Genomic DNA, 20,569 nt, shown 5'->3' with positions numbered 1-20,569 from the left:
AACAGAGAAGAAGATAAAGGTGTTGAGGAGAGATAATGGTGGAGAATTTTACAGCAAGGAATTTGAAGAATTCTGTAAGAAGTGTGGTATAACATGGCAGAAGGCTACTCCATATACACCTCAGCAAAATGGAGTTGCAAAAAGAATGAACAAGACGTTGATGGAAAGGGCAAGAAGCATGCTCAGTGGTGCCGGGTTAGGACAGGAATTTTGGGCGAGGTGGTGGATACTACATGTTACCTGGTCAATAGGTCATCTTCATCAGCGTTGGAGGATAAGGCTCCACAAGAAGTATGGACTGGTAAGAAACCCTCTCTTTCACATCTGAGGGTATTTGGATGTGATGCATATGTACATGTTCCAAAGGAGAAACGAACCAAGTTCGATAGTAAATCTGAAAATTTCATCTTTATTGGGTATAAGGATGGTTTAAAGGTTATAAGCTTTGGAACCCAGTAACAAGGAAGGTTGTGTACAACCCAGATGTGGTGTTCAGAGAGGTGTAAGATGTTATTAAACATGAAGTCCAACCAAAGGAACCTGAGAAGATAGAGTTTGAGCTAAAGGAGGAAGAATCAGACTCTACACTAGAGGAGGAATCAAAAGATGAAGAGCCATAAACTCCAGTTGTAAGAAGATCAGTTCAAGAAAGAAGGCAGCCAGAAAGGTATAGTCCATCTAGTTTCTGTTCAAATTTTGCTTTGTCTGTTACTAATGATGATCCCAGAAATGTGAAGGAAGCAGTGGATTCAGAGGATGGAAAACTCTAGAAAGAGGCCATGGTTGATGAAATGGCATCTTTGCACAAAAATGAGGCATGGGATCTGATGGAATTGCCAGCTGGAAGGAAACCCATTTATAGAAAATGGGTGTTCAAAAAGAAGACAAATGCAGAAGGAAAAGTGGAGAAATACAAAGCTCAGGTGGTAGCAAAAGGCCATTCCCAGGTGCCAGGAATTGATTTTGGTGATATTTTTTCTCCTGCTGCCAAGGTAACTTCTATTAGATTACTTTTATCTGTTGCTACTGCTTTTGATTTTGAGGTAGAACAGATGGATGTGAAGACAACATTTCTTCATGGGGATTTGGAAGAGGAAATCTACATGAAGCAACCTGAAGGCTTTGCAGTGAAGGTGTTATAAACATTTTTGGGCACTACAACCCCAAGCATAAAACGTCCATAAACCAAGGGCTCCTAAGTCCCTAAAAGTGTTGTTCCAACCCCTAAAGGAACAAGGTCAACTGATTACAGCTTCTCCCAGAAGTTCTCCATAAAAAACTACTCAGAACTGGTCAAAACTGGATCATTTCACCTACTCCATAGGCAAAGTGTGTTGCATCTCACCTAAGTACACTCAGTGGGTGCGTTGCATTTCAAAAATCCCTTCTATGGGGTACGATGGGTGAGAAGAGACAAATGGCAGTGTCAATCCGTGAGGTGAAGAAGCATGGAATCTTCCAGAAACTTCTCCTGTGACACTTGCCTCTCTGAATTCGACCAAGGATGAGTAAGAGATCATCAATCTCCAAGTGGAAGCAAGAACTATCAGAGGGAACACATTAATCAAATCACAAGTTGACTCATCTCCCTTACAGACATCTATATATGGATCCCTCATCCCAGATATCCAAAGGCTGGAATTTTGCATCTTGTAAGGAATTGTTGTTGGTTTCTTGAGACAACATCATAGTGTTGGGTGATCTAAGCTTTGCATGAGGTGAAGAAGGGCTTACCTGTTGAGAGGATGATGTTGGGTCAGAACAACTGGTTGTAACTCTCTTGGCTCTTTCTTGATTATCAATAAAGCTATTCAAGTTTTCCTCCATACTCTTGTGTAATCCATGTTTTGTGCATTTGTATGGTCAATTTACTTCTGATCCTAGATTGTTTATGATAATAGATCCATGTTCTCGTATAGTGTTATTCTGCTTTGATTCTACAGGTACTCTGTGAAGCTGGGTATACAAGAAAGAAAGTAGCAAAGGACTATCAGAAGAGAGAGGAATCAAACAAGGAACCAAGCACAAGACAGAGGTTGGTCTCCTTTATTCTTCTCTCATCTATCTTTCATAAAGGAAAACGAAAGTAGTTTTACTTTGTTTGTTTCTAAGGAAGCTACCCGCCTTAGTGGGATTCACGGTTCTGCATAGACACTGTTGAAATTTGGTACCGGAGGACAGGTGGTTCCCTTAGGCTTTGATCTTTGGCCTAGGGAAAAGTGTCCAAAAGAATTTAATTTTTCTCCTAAAGTGACTTTATAATTTTATAAAGTTAAATCTAATTTAAAAGTGACTTTAAGTGATAAAGTTACTAAGTCTAATTTTAAAGTGACTTTTATAAAGTCAATGAAAAATTAGAAAGGAAAAATGACTTTGGAAATAAATGACTAAGTGGATCTTTATTAAAGTGGGGTGAATTAAAAAATAAAAAGTGAGATTTAAATGAGCATTTAATCTCAGCCATTGATCTAAATCTATTTCAGCCATTGGATTTAGAGATCACCCAAAAGTCACTTGGGTCACCCAAATGTCATTTGGAGTTATATTAAGGGAGAAAAAGATCACATTCGATTCAATTCTTTCATGAGCAAATTGGGAGAAGGAGAGCAAGAGAGCAAGAGAGATTTCTGAGCAGGGAGGAGAAGGAGACAACAGCTTGGCACACATTCCAAGGCAGCAGTTGAGCAGATTTGTACAGCTGATTCAGCACACAGTGAAAAGCAGATTTTGGCACGATTTTCGAGGAGAGGTTTGCACAAAAATCGAGGAGCAGTTTTCTGGTTTTTCTGCATGCAAAACAAGGACCATACAACATCATTTAATGCTGAAAGTGGGCACAAAAATCGAGGAGACCGTACATCATTTATTGCTGTCCTGTTTGCTGTAATTTCCAGTTTGTTGTGAAGCATGGGAAAAGAGATAAGTTGTAAATTTGCTTGCTGATTTTTTGCTGAAAATTTCTCACTGTAAAAGGCAATTTTCAGAAATAAAGAAGAGCTCTCAAACTGGTTTTCCCCAAGAGTTGTAGGGGATTTTTCCAGGGTCACATTGACCAAAAATCTCAGTGTTTAAATCTACTTTAATGGCTGTTTATTACTGCTGATTTTTATTTCTGCAATTTCCAGCATTCTGTAAAATTTCCAGAATTTGTGTTTTCAGCAAATTTATTTTTTTTTCAGCTTGTTAAATGTATGGTTATGGGAAAGGGCATTTAACTATATGGGAGAAATAAGGAGAAACTGAAAACCGGGGTGGGAAAACAGAAATTTCTACATGGTATCAGAGCTTGAGTGCTGAAGGGCAGTTTGGGACAGCAAAAGGAAAAATTATAGTTGCTGATTTTTCACTCAGAAAATTCCAGCAAGCTGATTTTTTCATAAACAACAGTTTTATCTTTACTACAGCAGTGCTATTTTTCAGTTTTAGGACAACAGGATGTCATTGGGATTGAGGGTGGAGGATAGGCTGGATGGGCATATAAATTACAGCGTTTGGAAGGAGAGAATGCAGAGTATCTTTGAGGAGGCAGAAGTCTGGGATATCATGGTGCATACCACACAAAACCCTGTTGTTGTGCCTACTGATGTTACTCAGTTGACAGCTTATAATAAAAAGAACAGCAAGGGTAAGAGGCCGATTCTAGACGGAATCAAAGACCATTGCATTCCTCATGTGAGAGGAAAGAGCAATGCCCATGAGATGTGGACAGCATTGTCCAATCTCTACCAGAGTACCAATGAAAACCGGAAGATGGTCCTGAAGGAGAAGCTGAAGAACATTAAGATGGGTAATGATAGTGCAGTTGGATATCTCACAAAGATTACTAATGTGAGAGATGAGTTGGCAGCGATTGGAGAGGCCATTCCACCCACTGAGTTGGTGCAGATTGCAGTGAATGGCCTCCCCCGTTCATGGTTGAACTTTGTTGATGGGGTTTGTGCACGTGAGACCCTTCCCACATGGGAGAGGTTTTGGGATGATTGCATTCAGACAGAGATTAGGAAAGGTCAACTTGGGGCAGCCAAGCCAGTTGAGCAGGATGAGGATGTAGCACTGGTGGCAGGAGGCAAGAAAGGAAAAGGGAAGAAGCAGGCTTCCACAAGCAGTGGTGGGGGCAAAGGCAAAGGTAAAGGTAAACAGGGGAACACACAGAAGGACTATTCCAAGGTGAAGTGTTGGAATTATCAAAAGATGGGACACTATGCAGTTGTGTGTCCGGAGAAGAAGAAGAAGAAGGGGAAGAACCAGGACGTGGCAGCTTCAGCAGAGATTGAGGACTTTGCTGGTCATTTTGACCGAGAGTTTGCGTTCACTACGTGTGAGTCCTCTAGTGTAGGATCACCTGCCACACAGGTTCAGAGGGAGCATGCTTTTCCCTCGATTAGCGGAGCATCTTCAGGTATCTGGTATGTGGACAGTGGGGCTTCACGTCATATGACAAGAGTCCGTGAGTACTTCTCAGAGCTTTCAGAGAGTGGCACTGATATTGAGGTAGTACTCGGTGATGACAGAGTTGTTAGAGCAGTCGGGGTGGGGACAGTGACATTTCAGAGGGAGTCCAAACCTCCCTTGAAGGTGTCAGAGGTTCTTTATGTGCCAGGGATGAGGAAGAACCTCATATCCATCTCAGCCTTGGAAGACAGAGGATATGAGGTACTGTTCAGGGGAGGACATGTGTTGATGTATCCCAGGGGCACTCCAGCTGATTCAGCTAGAGTGATAGGTGTACGCCATGCAAAGGTGTACAAGTTTGCATTCCAGCCCCTTTTGGCATTGAGCAGTAGTACCGACAGCAGAGCTAGTAGTTCTGAGCTGTGTGAGATTTGGCACCGCAGGATGGGACATATGTATCATGGAGCCTTGAGGACATTGCGGGAGATCACTACAGGTGTGCCAGATTTCAGTACTGATCACTTTGATACTTGCAGAGGTTGTGCGATGGGAAAATTTGCCAAATCCCCTTTTCCTAACAGTGACAGCAGAGCGACGGGGATACTTGATTTGATTCATTCCGATGTGAGCGGTCGGATGTCTCATGTTTCCTTGAGTGGATATGAGTACTATGTTTTATTCATTGATGATCACTCCAGGAGGACCTGGATTTATTTTTTGAAGACCAAGAGTGAGGTCTTCAAGCGGTTTCAGGAGTTCAGAGCTCTTGTGGAGACTCAGACAGGTCGAAAGATCAAGTCCTTGAGGTTGGACAGTGGAGGAGAGTACACCCTTGGAGAGTTTGTTGACTATTGTGCGGAGGCAGGCATTAGGAGGGAGTTCACTGTTCCTTACAACTCCCAACAGAACGGGGTTGTGGAGAGGAAGAACAGATCCATCATAGGGGCTACCAAAGCCATGTTACATGATCAGGGGTTGACATTGTTCTTGTGGGCAGAGGCATGCAACACAGCTGTTTACTTGCAGAACAGGAGTCTGCATCGTGCCTTGGGGCACATGACTCCGGAGGAGGCTTTCTCTGGGAAGAAGCCTGATATTGGTCATCTTCATATCTTTGGATGCATTACATACTCCTATATACCCAAGGAGAAGAGGACCAAACTAGAGCCCACCACAGAGAAGGGTATCTTTGTGGGCTACAGTGAGACCTCAAAGGCCTTTCGGATTTGCATTCCTACACAGAGGAGAGTTGTTGTCAGACGGGATGTGAAGTTCGAGGAGGACAGGGCCTTTAGGAGGTCACGGGAGTTAGAGTATCTGGATCAGCTAGACCCTCAGTAGCAGTTGAGTCAGTCGCAGGGATCCAGTGGGCAGGGATCAGGAGGATCCGAAGGTACATCTATGAGGATGTCAGGTCCGTCAGTGAGCAGTGGCTCGCCGAGCCAGAGGGGTGGTGCTCCGGGCAGCATGCAGAGCAGTTCATAGAGCAGTTCACTAGGGAGTCCATTGATGGACAGTTCACACGGTGCCTCAGCTTCTACAGGTTCAGGTGCAGGCAGGAGGACAACAGACAGACAGTCAGGAGTTCAGGCTATTGATGGTGATGAGGAGGAGGAGTTTCATTCTCCTATGGGAGAAGCATGCTCAGGGAAGAGAAAGCCCAAGTGGCTTCAGGACACCTTGAGAGATGCCACATCTGTTGCTGAGCCGAAGAGGCCGGTCAGAGAGAGTAGACCACCTGAGAGGTTTTGTAGCTATATGGCGATGGTTACTAGCATCCTTGACTCTAAGCCTTCTAGCTATAAGGAGGCAGCTAGCCAGCAGATCTGGAGAGAGGCCATGCAGGAGGAGTATTCTTCTATCATGAAGAATGATGTTTGGGAGGTGGTGCCGAGGCTTGAGGGAAAATCCGTGGTTACTTCCAAATGGCTTTACAAGGTAAAGCATGCTGCAGATGGCAGCATTGAGAAATTCAAAGCGAGGTTTGTGGCTAGAGGGTTCTCCCAGGTAGAGGGAGTTGATTATGGGAAGACCTTCGCTCCCGTGGCTCGATAGACTTCGATCCGCTCCATTATATCGATAGCAGCAGAGATGGGTTGGAAGATCCACCAGATGGATGTGAAGACCGCATTTCTTAATGGCTTTATACAGGAGGAGGTGTACATTGAGCACCCACAGGGCTTTGAGGTGCATGGGAAGGAGTCCCATGTGTGCAGACTGAAGAAGGCCCTTTATGGCCTGAAGCAAGCTCCCAGAGCTTAGTACTCCAGGATAGATACATATTTGCAAGGGAAGGGTTTCACAAGAGTGAGGCAGATCCGAACCTTTACTTTATTGTGATTGGTGAGGAGCCTCTCATTCTGGTGTTGTATGTGGATGACTTGATCATTACAGGTGCAGAGAGACTCATAGAGCACTGCAAGAGAGATCTTGCGACGGAGTTTGAGATGAAGGACATCGGCTTAATGCATTACTTTTTGGGTTTGGAGGTGTGGCAGGAGGAGGGGCATTTCTTCCTGGGGCAGGGGAAGTATATTGTGGACATCCTTAGCAGATTCCACATGGAGGATTGTAGACCCATGTCGACACCAATGATCACCAACTGGAAGAAGCTTCATGCTTCGGATTCCGAGTTGGTGGATCCCACATTGTACAAGCAGCTGATTGGTTCCTTGATGTATTTGGTCAACACTAGACCAGATATCTGTTTTGTAGTCAACACGATGAGTCAGTTTATGTGTGATCCTAGGAAGGTTCACTGGGTGGCTGCAAAACACATTTTGCGATACTTGCAGGGGACAGTGGATTATGGTCTGGACTACAGGTAGGGAGATGGAGTGAGATTGGCAGGATACACTGATTCTGATTGGGCAGGTTGTGCTTCTGATAAGAAGAGCACTTCAGGGTGCTGTTTTGGGTTGGGTTTAGCAGTAGTGTCATGGTTCAGGCGGAAGCAACAGTCAGTGGCACTGAGTTCAGCAGAAGTAGAGTATATGGCAGCTAGTCTAGCTAGTTGTGAGGCTATCTGGCTTCGCAAGATGTTGTTTGGCTTATTTGGTCAGCCGTTGAGACCTTTACTGATTTACTGTGATAATCAGAGTTGCATTAAACTCACGGAGAATCCAGTATTTCATGACAGGTCAAAGCATATCGGGATCAGATATCATTTCATCAGAGACTATGTTCAGAAGAGAGTTGTGAAGCTTGAGTATATTTCCACTGATGAGCACGTTGCAGATATTCTTACCAAAGCCTTACCACGGGGCAAGCATGTCTACTTCAGAGACAAGATGGGTGTGGTGAGGAACACCTTCCTCGGTAAGAGGGAGTGTTGAAATTTGGTACCGGAGGACAGGTGGTTCCCTTAGGCTTTGATCTTTGGCCTAGGGAAAAGTGTCCAAAAGAATTTAATTTTTCTCCTAAAGTGACTTTATAATTTTATAAAGTTAAATCTAATTTAAAAGTGACTTTAAGTGATAAAGTTACTAAGTCTAATTTTAAAGTGACTTTTATAAAGTCAATGAAAAATTAGAAAGGAAAAGTGACTTTGGAAATAAATGACTAAGTGGGTCTTTATTAAAGTGGGGTGAATTAAAAAATAAAAAGTGAGATTTAAATGAGCATTTAATCTCAGCCATTGATCTAAATCTATTTCAACCATTGGATTTAGAGATCACCCAAAAGTCACTTGGGTCACCCAAAAGTCATTTGGAGTTATATTAAGGGAGGAAAAGGAGGAAAAGATCATATTCGATTCAATTCCTTCATGAGAAGATTGGGAGAAGGAGAGCAAGAGAGCAAGAGAGATTTCTAAGTAGGGAGGAGAAGGAGACAACAGCTTGGCACACATTCCAAGGCAGCAGTTGAGCAGATTTGTACAGCTGATTCAGCACATAGTGAAATGCAGATTTTGGCACGATTTTCGAGGAGAGGTTTGCACAAAAATCGAGGAGCAGTTTGCTGATTTTTCTGCACGCAAAACGAGGGCCATACAGTAGAATTTAATGCTGAAAGTGGGCACGAAAATCGAGGATACCGTACAACATTTATTGCTGTCCTGTTTGCTGTAATTTCCAGTTTGCTGTGAAGCATGGGAAAAGAAATAAGTTGTAAATTTGCTTGCTGATTTTTTGTTGAAAATTTCTCACTGTAAAAGGCAATTTTCATAAATAAAGAAGAGCTCTCAAACTAGTTTTCCCCAAGAGTTGTAGGGGGTTTTTCCAGGGTCACATTGACCAAAAATCTCAGTGTTTAAATGTGTTTTAATGGCTGTTTATTAATGCTGATTTTTATTTATGTAATTTCCAGCATCCTGTAAAATTTCCAGAATTTGTGTTTTCAGCAAATTTATTTTTTTTCAGCTTGTTAAATGTATGGTTATGGGAAAGGGCATTTAACTATATGGCAGAAATAAGGAGAAACTGAAAACCGGGGTGGGAAAACAGAAATTTCTACAGACAGTTTTCCCTGTAACAGAAGGGTAAGAAAGAACTAGTATGCAAGTTAAAGAAGTCTTTCTATGGGTTAAAACAGTCACCAAGGATGTGGTATCAGAAATTTGATACATTTATATGGGGACTTGGCTTCACCAGAAGCAAAGAAGATCACTGTGTGTATTTTAAATTAATTGGTGACCATGTTATTTATTTGGTCTTGTATGTAGATGATATGTTGCTGGTTGGAAATGACAAAGAAATTATCCCGGATTTGAAGACCCAATTGTCCTCCAAATTTGACATGAAAGATCTTGGTGTTGCAAACTATATTTTGGGCATGGAAATTAAAAGAGACCGGGCAAAGAGGAAGCTTTGGTTAAACCAAAGGAAGTATGTCGAGACAATACTGCAGAGGTTTAATATGCAAGATAGTAAACCAGTGAAGGTTCTTGTTCCTGTAGGTGTGAGGTTATCTGCTGAACAGTGTCCCAAGACACAAGAAGAGGAAGAGGACATGTCCCGTGTTCCATATGCAAGTGCAGTCGGTAGCCTGATGTATGGAATGGTCTGTACTAGACTAGACATTGCACATGTAGTGGGAGTATTGAGCAGGTTTATGTCAAAAACAGGGAAGTAGCACTGGACAACAGTGAAGCGAGTTTTCAGGTATTTGTGTGCCACTAGTGATTATGGTTTGTGCTACCAAGGAAGATCAGGATTGGACAGAATCTTGGATATTCATGGCTTTGTTGATGTAGATTGGGCTGGAGATATGGATCAGAGAAGATCTACAAGTGGGTATGTGTTTAACCTATTTGGAGGTGCAGTCAGTTGGATGAGTAAGAAACAATCTCTAGTGGCACTATCAACTATAGAGGCAGAATACATGGCAGCCACTCATGGAAGCAAGGAAGCAATTTGGTTGCAGAGATTGTGTTCAAGTATGGGGTTAGTACAAGGATCAATAAGGATAGACTGTGACAACCAAAGTGCAATTTTCTTAGCAAAGAACCCCGTATATCATTCAAAGACAATTCACATTGATGTTCAGTATCACTTTGTGAGGGATATGATAGAAGACAAAAAGGTGTTGTTGGTAAAGGTGGACACTTTGAAGAATACTGCAGATGCATTAACAAAATCTGTGAGCTCTAAGAAGTTCTCTTGGTGTAGAGAGACAATGGGCATTTCAAGGCTAGAAAAATGACTAAGCTCTCTTGTGGCCCCCTATGGAAAGAAAACAACAAGTGGGAGAATGTTGGGTTGTGTTATATTCTTTCCACGACTAGCCCACGTAGTTAACCGGGGGGTGAGAGGGGGGGCAGAGGCCCCCTTCGTTGCACCGATTGTGTAGCGGGGGGGGGGTCACAGGGGGCTTGAGGTGTACTCGTAACCCCACTTTATGGGGTTCGGGGCAGCGCCCCAGAAAATTTTGGTTTTGGACCCTATGTTAGGATGGGCGGACCCACCTATGGTTTTGTGTATGATTTTCGCACATGTTTTTGGACGCAATGGTTTTCGGTCCATGGTATTGGATGCGATGGTTTTTGGTCCATGGTATTGGATGCTTCGGCATATATAAATATGTATTATAACATTGAAAGGAACATAATGAAAAATCAAGCTGGTAGTCCCGGTTTTGGGATTCAGCGGAGAATATCTGTGTATATGTGTTTTATGTGTTATTGTCTCGCATTGTTTATTTTTTGTGGTTTAGAATTCGTATGCAGGTAATTTCTGTACGGGGTTAAAACCTACAAAAAATCAAGTACAAGCCTACACCCATTATCACTGTCAATAGCGGGGGAACTAATTCTTTCATAGAGTCTCAAGTGGATACAGGGAAAGCACTGGATACAAGGAGAGCCCAGGACACCAAGAATATAGCTGAATCCAGTAGGGGGTTAGCCGAAAAGAAGCGTATGAGCAACCCACCTAGAGATATTAGTTCTGAGATCAAAAGCAACAATTTGGAACAAGAGTGGGATCAATTCAATAAGAAACTACAAAACCCTCCCAAGAAAACAGATACCTAAGAAACCATGGAGTATCAAACTCCTCTGCATGTTCAGAAAAATACAGAGTCTAAACCAATGGATGAGCAAGCTACAACATCTTAACATACTAAAATCATTCCCACTTTACCCACATCAGAAATTGTCTTAAAGGTGACTGAAATCCCTCCTCTAAATGTGTTTTATAGCCCGCCACACAAGGCTGTAGTAAGAAGATAGAGGAAAAGAAGGAGGGTAGAGACACCCGAAATCCCACCTGGGAATGAACCGATGGACATAGTTTGGAAGGATATTCCTTCCAATCCAGCTGAAAACTTGATGAGACTGTCACAGTTTACAGGGGCATATGCAATTTCCACCATGGATAAAGCTACCAAGATATCTATTTTGTTGAGGGAAGAGGAAAAGAAGATTTCAAAGCTTGAGAAAAAACTCGAAACTGAGAAGGAAAGTGTGAACAAGAAGGTCGCTGAGAAACTAGCCAATTGCAATAGGACATGGAGGTGTTGAAGATAAGCCATGAAGCAGACATATTGGCCAAAAACATGCAACTCCAAGACTTGCAGCAAGCCATGGAAAAATATATGTCCCTGCTGTCGATGAATTCATCAAGGAGGCGCTAGAACTAATGCTCTCATATTAAAACAAAAAGAACAGTTTTGCCAAAAGATGTCACATATCACTCCTTATCTAATCAACAGTGACCAGCTAATGGATAAGGCGATTAAAAAAAGAACTGAATTTACTAATCTAAACACAAGAATCTCATCATTCATTGAGTGGCAAGAAATAGAAGAGGGAAGAAGAGATAATATGCCTAAGATTAAGGAGACACATAAGGACATTATATTCACGGATTAGGATGTGAGGATCAAACAAGCTAAATTAGCAGTGGCAAGAGGAGTCGAGGTGTCAAAGAACATAGTAAAGGTGGTAAACCACACTTTGTATGTCACCAACCTGGTGAAGGAAGGCAACCCGAAAGAACTACCCAATTTAAATGACTTGCATAAAAGCTGGAAGGAAAGAGCGAATTCTCAAGGGAAGCAATCACAAAGTTAGCAAAGACTGATTGGGAGGTGTATTAGAAATACCTTGTTAGGCCACATAGCCAAATCATGACCCTTATCTTCTCACTCCATTCAACTCAGCGGATGTTTCCACCTCTCACAGATGTTATTTTCACTGGACATGTCAGAACACAGTTTGGGGAACCTCCTCAAATCAAAGCGATGGCTGATATATGTGATTTAAAAGACAAGCTTGCAAACAGAAAATCATCATCATAGCCTCTGGTCATCAAGTGAGTTTTATTTTTAGAGTTAGTTAACTAGTTAGGAGGAAGGTTGTTTGAATCCTCCTCAAATTTTTGTATAATCTATTTTTGAACATTAGTTAGAATAGTATTTATACCCTTCTCATGCATTTAGAGAAGGGTCTAGAATTTTATCAAAAAAATTTGCAAAGAATTCACTTTTGTATGTTTGTGAATGCTTTGGTGAAATTATGGAACATGATTGTTTCTTTTAAATATCACACCACTTTCCTTTGTTGATGCACTATTGTATACTTTGAAGATAATTTGATTTGAAGAAAGGAGTTGATCTATGTCATTTGTCAAATGAGCAGAACTTCACACATATGGTACTTCTATCTTGTATGATTAGTTATGTTTCTATTTAATTAGTGATAACTTCATGAATTATATATGAGATATGTTCTTTCTATTAAGCATTAATTGCATTATTGTATAATGCCTAATGGAAATTGTTTATTTTCATATATAAATCATCATATATATGCGATATAATTTATATATTTCTTTGACTAACTATTTATTCAAAGAAATTATCTTTAGACGTTATCACCTCTGTTTTATGTGTGATTGATCTTTATTATCACGATTCACATGTCAAAAAAATATCTTTTTAGATCACATATCACATAGAAATGCCCAGGTTTATATTATATTAAGTTAGATAGAGATTTGCATGATAGAATAGGTCATTTAGTTATTATTATTCTATTGCAAACAAAGCCACCACTTTAAATGGAAAAGGAGTTATCGTAAGGTCTGGACCAAGTGGTTATCTCCCATGTTGGAGTAGCAAAAATATAAGGCTTCAACATTGTGCTAAAATTCCTTTTCAGAGAATATTAAATTTGCTTGAGGATTTATGAAATTATTTACAAGTTTAAACATGGGTTTTTGAGTGTTTTTATATAATTTTTGTGTGAAAATTAATGTAAACAAATGACTAAAGAAAAACATATAACTAAGATATTAACATCACCATAAATAGTATCATATCAGCACATGATAAAGGATTTCACCCCTCCTAGGCTACGTTTCCTTGGTCCAGCTTCCAATGGCTTAGCCCTCTCTATTATGCTCAAAAGTGTCAATACATCAATTTACAATGCTCATAATGCTCTGAAACCTGTTCCAATGGCTCCAAATTCCCCAAAAATTCCTATGTAGCCTCTTTCTGCTCCTGATTTGGTTAGAAACTAAAGAAGTTATGCCCTTTCCCAATCTTCTGCGAATTGCACCACAAATTCCCCAAAATCTGGCACCATCCTACAAATTTTCCCCAAAATGTGCTAACGGAGCAACAATTTCACTGAATTTCAGGTGAAATTGTCATACATTTTAAACATCCTCCAACACCTTAATTCCGAAAAACGTGGCCATATGGGGGCCATGTGCCTCAAGCTAAGGCCAATGGCCTGCCCCCACCGGCCGAACCCCTGCTCCACATAGTTTCTGGTCGTATGGTCATGTCGCGACCATATGCTAACCCCCAAGGGCTTACCCTCTCCCCTCAATGGCACGCATATGACATTTAAATAAAATAGGAAGTTCTATATAGTTAAAGAAACATGTACATGGCATATTGGTAAACTACTTTGATGCTGTGTTGTGAGGTCACAGGTTCGAACTCCGCTACCTTTGCCCAGACTTTCAACATAATTTTGGTGGCCCCCTGGCTGCCATGTGGTGGTGTTTGGTTGGGCCATGTGTTAGCCCATGGTTGGCCACCAATCTGACCAATAAAAAACCGTCAAATTGCACCAATGACAAAATTCCACTTGTCAGCTTACCATTTTCCGAAGGATCCCATTGACTAAGTCAAACTGCCACATACACCTGCACAGTCAGCGCCATGTTAGCAGTACGAACTGCTAACTGGGCTGTCCAATTTTTGCAAAAATTCGCCTGTTTGGGAAAGTGAACATAACATGATTCTGGGATCATACGGTGTTTGTTTCACGTGAAATGAGTTGTCACAAATTCGCGATGACAAGTACTATGCAGTTGTTTAGGGTCCACACCAATCCGATAAATTTTAATTTTGAGCTATTTTTTGAGCACCGGAGCAGAAGCCCAAGGGGGGGTGACGACGATTTTTATGAGCCACCCCCCCTTAGTAGGGGTTTGGGGGTAGAGCCCCTAAAGCTAAAGATAATGTACATTTTCCTTGTAAAATACTATAATTTCGTAGTCAATCTTAGCCATTCATTAGATGAATGATCTTACAGTAGAAGTTATGTTTAATATAGGGTTCCTTGTCGTAGAAGGAAACCCCTCGCTATATATGAGGGAATTGTATTGCAACTATGGATATGTGTATTTTGAGCAAGAAAGAGAGATGAGATTGTGTGAGAGCGAAGAGGAAATTATAGTGGATTTGATGGAGGTTGTATCTCTTCATTTTGCAAGATAATATAAAGGAAGGACTTGTTGTTTCTCTGTGGACATAGGCCAAATTGGGTGAACCGCGTATATTTGTGTCTCTCTTATTTTATTTGTTTTATCTGTTTATGTTTTTGCAACATTTTATGTGTTCTATTGCTTGGTAATATATAATTTTCTAACACTATTGGGGCCTATCATTGGCATATTTTATTTTTAGTGATTAGGATAAGACATGCTTCTACCATTCAACCATCTAAATTATTTCTTGTCACTATTCCATTTCCTCCTTTTTTGTTCGTATAATGCAACCCACAACTGTGTCGCTTGTGAATTGTAAAGAATGAAGTTGTTGATGGCTTTAAGTTCTGAATTCGCTGATGAAATCAAACCAACATATATAGTACGTAAGAGATCAAAATATGCATTATGGAGTTCAGTGTGAATAGTTACTGCGTATAAATTTGACAAATGATAATTCACGTACTCTTTATTAGGGGCATTTTTCCATTCGTTTAGAGAATCTCTCCTTCTCTTTTGTCTCCATCCCTTTCATCTTCGCAAATCACTGCACCTGGTGTGTTGTTGATCTGATTGATGTACTCATTGGAATAATAGAAAGACTCATATGATATGTACCCCTTTGCAATAGTCCCCTTGTGTTTTTCCCTTTGTCAAACAAAACCTTTCATTTTCTTCATGTAGCTCTCTAAGAGGAACATCCAACAACAATAGACCACCGCAGCTAATTCAACCTCACCTACTAGGTGAATTAGAAGATGAATCTACAAGTCCATGACACTGATTGATAATTCCTTAAACATATAAATGATCTCAACTATCTCTTGAAGCTACTGTGGAATGTTAGCCATATGAATCTCCTTTGATGTGATCCAACGTACAAATGCAAATAATTTTGATATGGCATGTCATGGGTCTTAGGGGAAGTCACAGTTCACACACCGATGCATGGGCAGAGGATAATGACACTGCAAAGTAAACATATACAAAAATTAATTATGTTTTATCCAATTGCATGAAAATACTAACAAATAATAAAATCATGTTTTTGTCAATTTCCTTTTAGAAGGTTCAAATGGTCATGTGATTTCAACCCCATCAAATTTCCTTCCATAGTGAATCAATGTCGTAGAGAAGACCCCTATAAATAACGTGCCCACATACCTATTATAACTTCATTTACCAAATAAATCTCATCTTTCTTTAAAATCCATGGAACATCACCTTCTTTGAAAGACTAGGAGAGGCTAGCCTTTCCTCTATTTTCTTGTCTTGGCCAATGTTTCATTTTATTTATTGAAGAAATAAGATCTCTCCTAACAACCAATGTGTCATTTTCTTTCGATGATATGTGGCTCCATAAAGAAGATGAAACGTTTTTGAATATATGTATGGGATCTGGTAATTGGGAAATCTTGAGATGCTCCCAATATGGGAGCTCAGAAAAGATATATTTCAATTTCATCCCAATGGGATATTTCTCAACATAGGTGTCAAATAATTATGGATCAACAAACATAGGCTCCCCATTTGAATCAAACATTTCTATCATCTTCTTCTCCTTCTCTCTCTCATATTCTTTAAGCCATTCAGTTGGTGTTATTATTGTAGTCCTTTGGGTTCCCTTTGGTTTACCATTGAAATTGTTTGGTGTCCTTCTATAACGGTGCTCTTCTAGGAGGAATACCCTGGAGCAGCCATAGACTAAATTTCGTAGGTGGTTGGACAACCTAGCCTTCAGAGAAGGCCCATAACCTTTATATCCATGATAGGCTTTTGTTACAATATAAACAAATCAATAAACATGTAATTTACTAGAGAAAACTCCTAAGCCTAGATAATCATGTGTGGTGTAAGAACATATGTCATACAACGTAAAAATCCTCTCTGTTTCGATGGGTCTTGATACATCATACACATGTATCCCTTTCCATATTTCCTTCAATTCATCTACCAATGGTTGTAAGCAGACATCCATATTCTTCAATTGTCTTCTACTAGGGACTATAAGAGCCAACATAAGATGTTCATTCTTCATGGAAAACCATGGGGGAATATTGTTATTGAACACTACTACAAGCCAAACATAATAGTTTGTATTTTCGAGGGAATATGGGTTGACGTCATCCATGGCTATGCTAAGTCGTATACTTCATACTTCATCATTGAATTTTTCACACCATGTATCCTTTGTATGCTTCATGGCTATTGAATCTGTTTGGATTCACATAACTCCCAACTCACTTTTGTGTGAGGCATCCCATCCCTGCAACATAGTTAATTATTTGGAATGAAAGAGCCTTTGAATCTTTGGGATTATAGGCATGTGCCTCAATATCTTATGAGGAGGAGCATGTGATTTAGACATATCTCTTTGTCGGCATATTCTCCTCTTTATATATTACAATCATTCATATATGCATTATATGTTATGTACTCAACACCCAACATTTTCAACAACTTATTTACCTATTTGCAGCTACGAGGAAATACATTAGCATTTGAAAGAACCTTATCTTTTAATAACCTACAGTTGGTGGGAAATATAAATGTACAATGTAATATTTAACATTCATAAACTCAACCATTTTTATTGTTGATTGTGTGACAATATTTCTCAAAATATACAAGACATGATCATGGTCAATTACCTGAATATTTTCGACAAACATGCATTTGACATGCCAAACGTTGCCTTAAAGTTGTACAGTAACATAATTGTCCCCAACTGGGTAGACTTTGACTGGCCACTAGGTCTAAAGAGAGGGGTGGTGGAAGTATATTTCAGGCTTAAATAAAGTATCAGTGATATGAGCATCATCCCTAGCTCATTATTATGGAATGCATTTAATAACATTTCCACTATAACAATCATACCCTGAAAGTAATAATCCATACCAACCTCTATTTGATTGCTTCCAATGCAAACTTTTGATGAAGAACTACTATTGTTGTAGGCATTCCTAATTGGTGAATATGGACATAGTGGGAATTAAATAGATGGTTGAATCAATAATTCTTTGTATGCTTCCTCTCTGAGTTTTTCTCTTAATGCAATCTTCTCTTATTTGACAATGTAGTGGGGTGCTCTAGAATATGGTAGGTGGGCCACACATCATCACTAGAATCTTAATTTCAAAAAATATTGAAGATTAGTACAATAATGATATTAGTGAGCACAATGAAATTGGTTTGTTCAAATGACATTATACCAAACAATTATTACCATCGTTGACCGAAGATTGTGGCTAGAAGATGTCGTGTTCCAATTGACAAAGTGAAGTGACTATCCATTTCCATCTACCAACTTCTTGCAGTATGCTTCTCTTGATAAGAGCTTATGATGTTTTTGAAATGGTGGAATACTTTCTGCATTTGAACTTGATTCTAAATCGAGATCCTGCAAATTTAGATAAATTTTTATTCAAATTGACATGGATAAAAAAAATTCAATTATGTAAAGGAAATATAAATAAAGTATGAACTTACTGTTGATGGAAAAGGAGAATTCCGTGAAGGATTTTGAACAATATGGAATGAGTTGGAATTTGAAGAATTGGTCATTTGATATTGTGAGATTTTTCCGGTGCATTTGCCTAAAATCAACAATAATTTTTTTTATACATACCTAAAATTAATTTGAATAATGATATAACTACTATCTGAATTTCAATATAATTTTCAAACCTTTTTTCAAGAATAAGGTGACTTTAAGCAGAAAATGCATACCATCAACTAATGTAACTCATGTAGATGCATCCTAATGGATAATTTGAGATGAATATATCATTTCACGTGAAAATAAAAATTATAACTTTTAAAAAATATCGGTTGTAATACTAACCATACCAATGCATTTAAATAATAACAACACCAATATGTTAAAATAGTAATTGCACCGGTTTGTGAGATTTCAAAAAAAAAAAAAAAAAATTTATCATGTATTGGTGCTCTTCTAAAACTAACCACACCAATTTGTTTAAGTAATAAATGCACCAATGTGTTAAAGTAATAATTGCACCGGTTCCTAGGATTTCAAAAATAATAAGTTAAAAAAGTTAGCGCACTGATAAGTTATCTCAAGCGTTGAGCATTACTCATACACATGCCAGTGCATTTTACTATTAAATGTATCAATATTCGGTAAAAAAGTGAAATAAACATGTGTTTATTTTTTTTCAAATTAAAAAACACTAGTAATTGATTTTTCAAAATCTAATTTCATAAAGTATTTTAAATAGTAAGAAGCTATTCACTATTTCACTATTTTTTCTAAAATTTCAAGGAAGAAATTTGCAAAAGAGACATATTGGGAGCACTATGGAGCAACAAAATACTTTGGAATAACAGACTTATTTAGAAGATCATAATTTGAAAAGTATGTCAATTCACTCAAAACCATTCATAGTAAAAAAATTGAATTTTACTATTGATTTTACTAATAAAAGTCTTACAATTTATGTTTGATTTAATTTAAATAGAGATTTGCAAGAAATAAATATTTGGAGCAACAAAATAATTTGGAACAATAAAACTATTTAGAAGATCAAAATTTGAATGGTATGGTGATTCACTCAAAACCTTGCACAGTAAAAATTTTAAATTTTACTCTTGATTTTACTAATATAAAATTTTACAATTTTTATTAGATTTAATTAAAACTAAAAAAACAAAACCATGCATAATAAAAAAAAAATACTATTGAATTTACTAATATTTTTTTTTACAATATCTGTTCCTATTTAGATTTAATTAAAATTAAACAAAAAAAACCAATACTTACCTAAAACCCTTGCTTCTTTTTACTTATATGATTGCAAAATTTTATCTTAGGGTTTAACTCCCTCTACCACTTCATAATCAGGACTTTTAGTTTTAAGCATTTTAGATTTCATGTGTTTGTGTTATTATATATAACGCATTTAACTTATAAAACATAATAACTGAATCAGATCCAAAACCAAACAACCTTGCTCATTTTTCTTTTAAACAACTTTTGTTTATCGGTGCACCATGTTTTATATATCGCACTGGTGCGCCTATGACAAATAGCACTATTAAGTGAAAAAAACTTGTGCTAAATTTTTATGTTTTCATTGTTTACTATGATGGTGGTGCATTTATTGTTACCTACAGCAACATCATAATTTAAAGTTATTTAAAAAAAAAAAAAAAATTTGTCAGTGCTCAATAATTAAGTGCCTGTCCATTTACTAAATTAAACACATCGGTTTGTTTATTCACATAGGCACATTAATTTCCAAAGTTAGTTTTGGCTTAAAATTATGTGATTTATTTATAGAATATATTTAATGGCTTATTGAATGGTACAGTTTGTACATTAATAAAAAAAATGTTTGAGAAGTGGTCAAGTAGTAACAATACCGATTGACAGAATGATAACACATCCAAAAAAGTAGAAACGGTAAGTTCTTTGTAAATTCTTTAAAAAATTAATATGTTTGAACTATATTTAAGTTCAACTAATATGTATTCGTTAATGTGTGTCACGCAAAGCCATAAAATGAGGAAGCTCGATAAGGTTATTTTTTATCTAAGTGTAGAAGAGCATAAAATCTTAAAGGAAAAATTGTAGAATGATGAATGAGGTGAATGAAAACAAAGTATTCAATTTGATTTATTTATTTTTAAATGTTCACTAATAATATACTTAAGAATGTCAGATAAAATGTTTCAAACAATCTATTAATTCACATATGTTTAATGTTATATAGGGACCAAAAACTAAGGAAAAAAATGTCGTTCTAAGATTTATTTTTTATAAAAAAATGTGAATGACGATAAATTGGTCCTTAGTTGATCTAGATTGGTGATGGAGGTTATTGAAAGGGGGCAATTTTTTCACAAAACTACGAGGGATATAGTGGAATGAACGGATAAATGTAATTTCCACTTACAATATAGAAATCAATCCAATGATTCCAAGAACCAAGTTATATTAAAATTACATGAAGCGTTCCCAAAGCAATGGTTAGTGAGACCTATCA

The 20,569-nt window shown here is 38.3% G+C and overlaps 1 protein-coding gene across 1 annotated transcript in view; it reads right to left on the bottom strand.

The window, feature by feature from the left end:
* Positions 1–20,569, bottom strand: part of LOC149147653 (uncharacterized) — a 198,020-nt gene that overhangs the window by 138,273 nt on the left and 39,178 nt on the right. The window lies entirely within an intron of this gene.

The sequence above is a fragment of the Pinus tabuliformis genome, chromosome 9 (assembly GCF_031772625.1).
Source record: "Pinus tabuliformis cultivar Carrire ecotype Pingquan chromosome 9, CPIR1, whole genome shotgun sequence".
NCBI lineage: Eukaryota > Viridiplantae > Streptophyta > Pinopsida > Pinales > Pinaceae > Pinus > Pinus tabuliformis.
The sequence above is the reverse complement of the archived record's forward strand: the minus strand, read 5'-3'. Positions and strand labels throughout refer to the sequence as shown.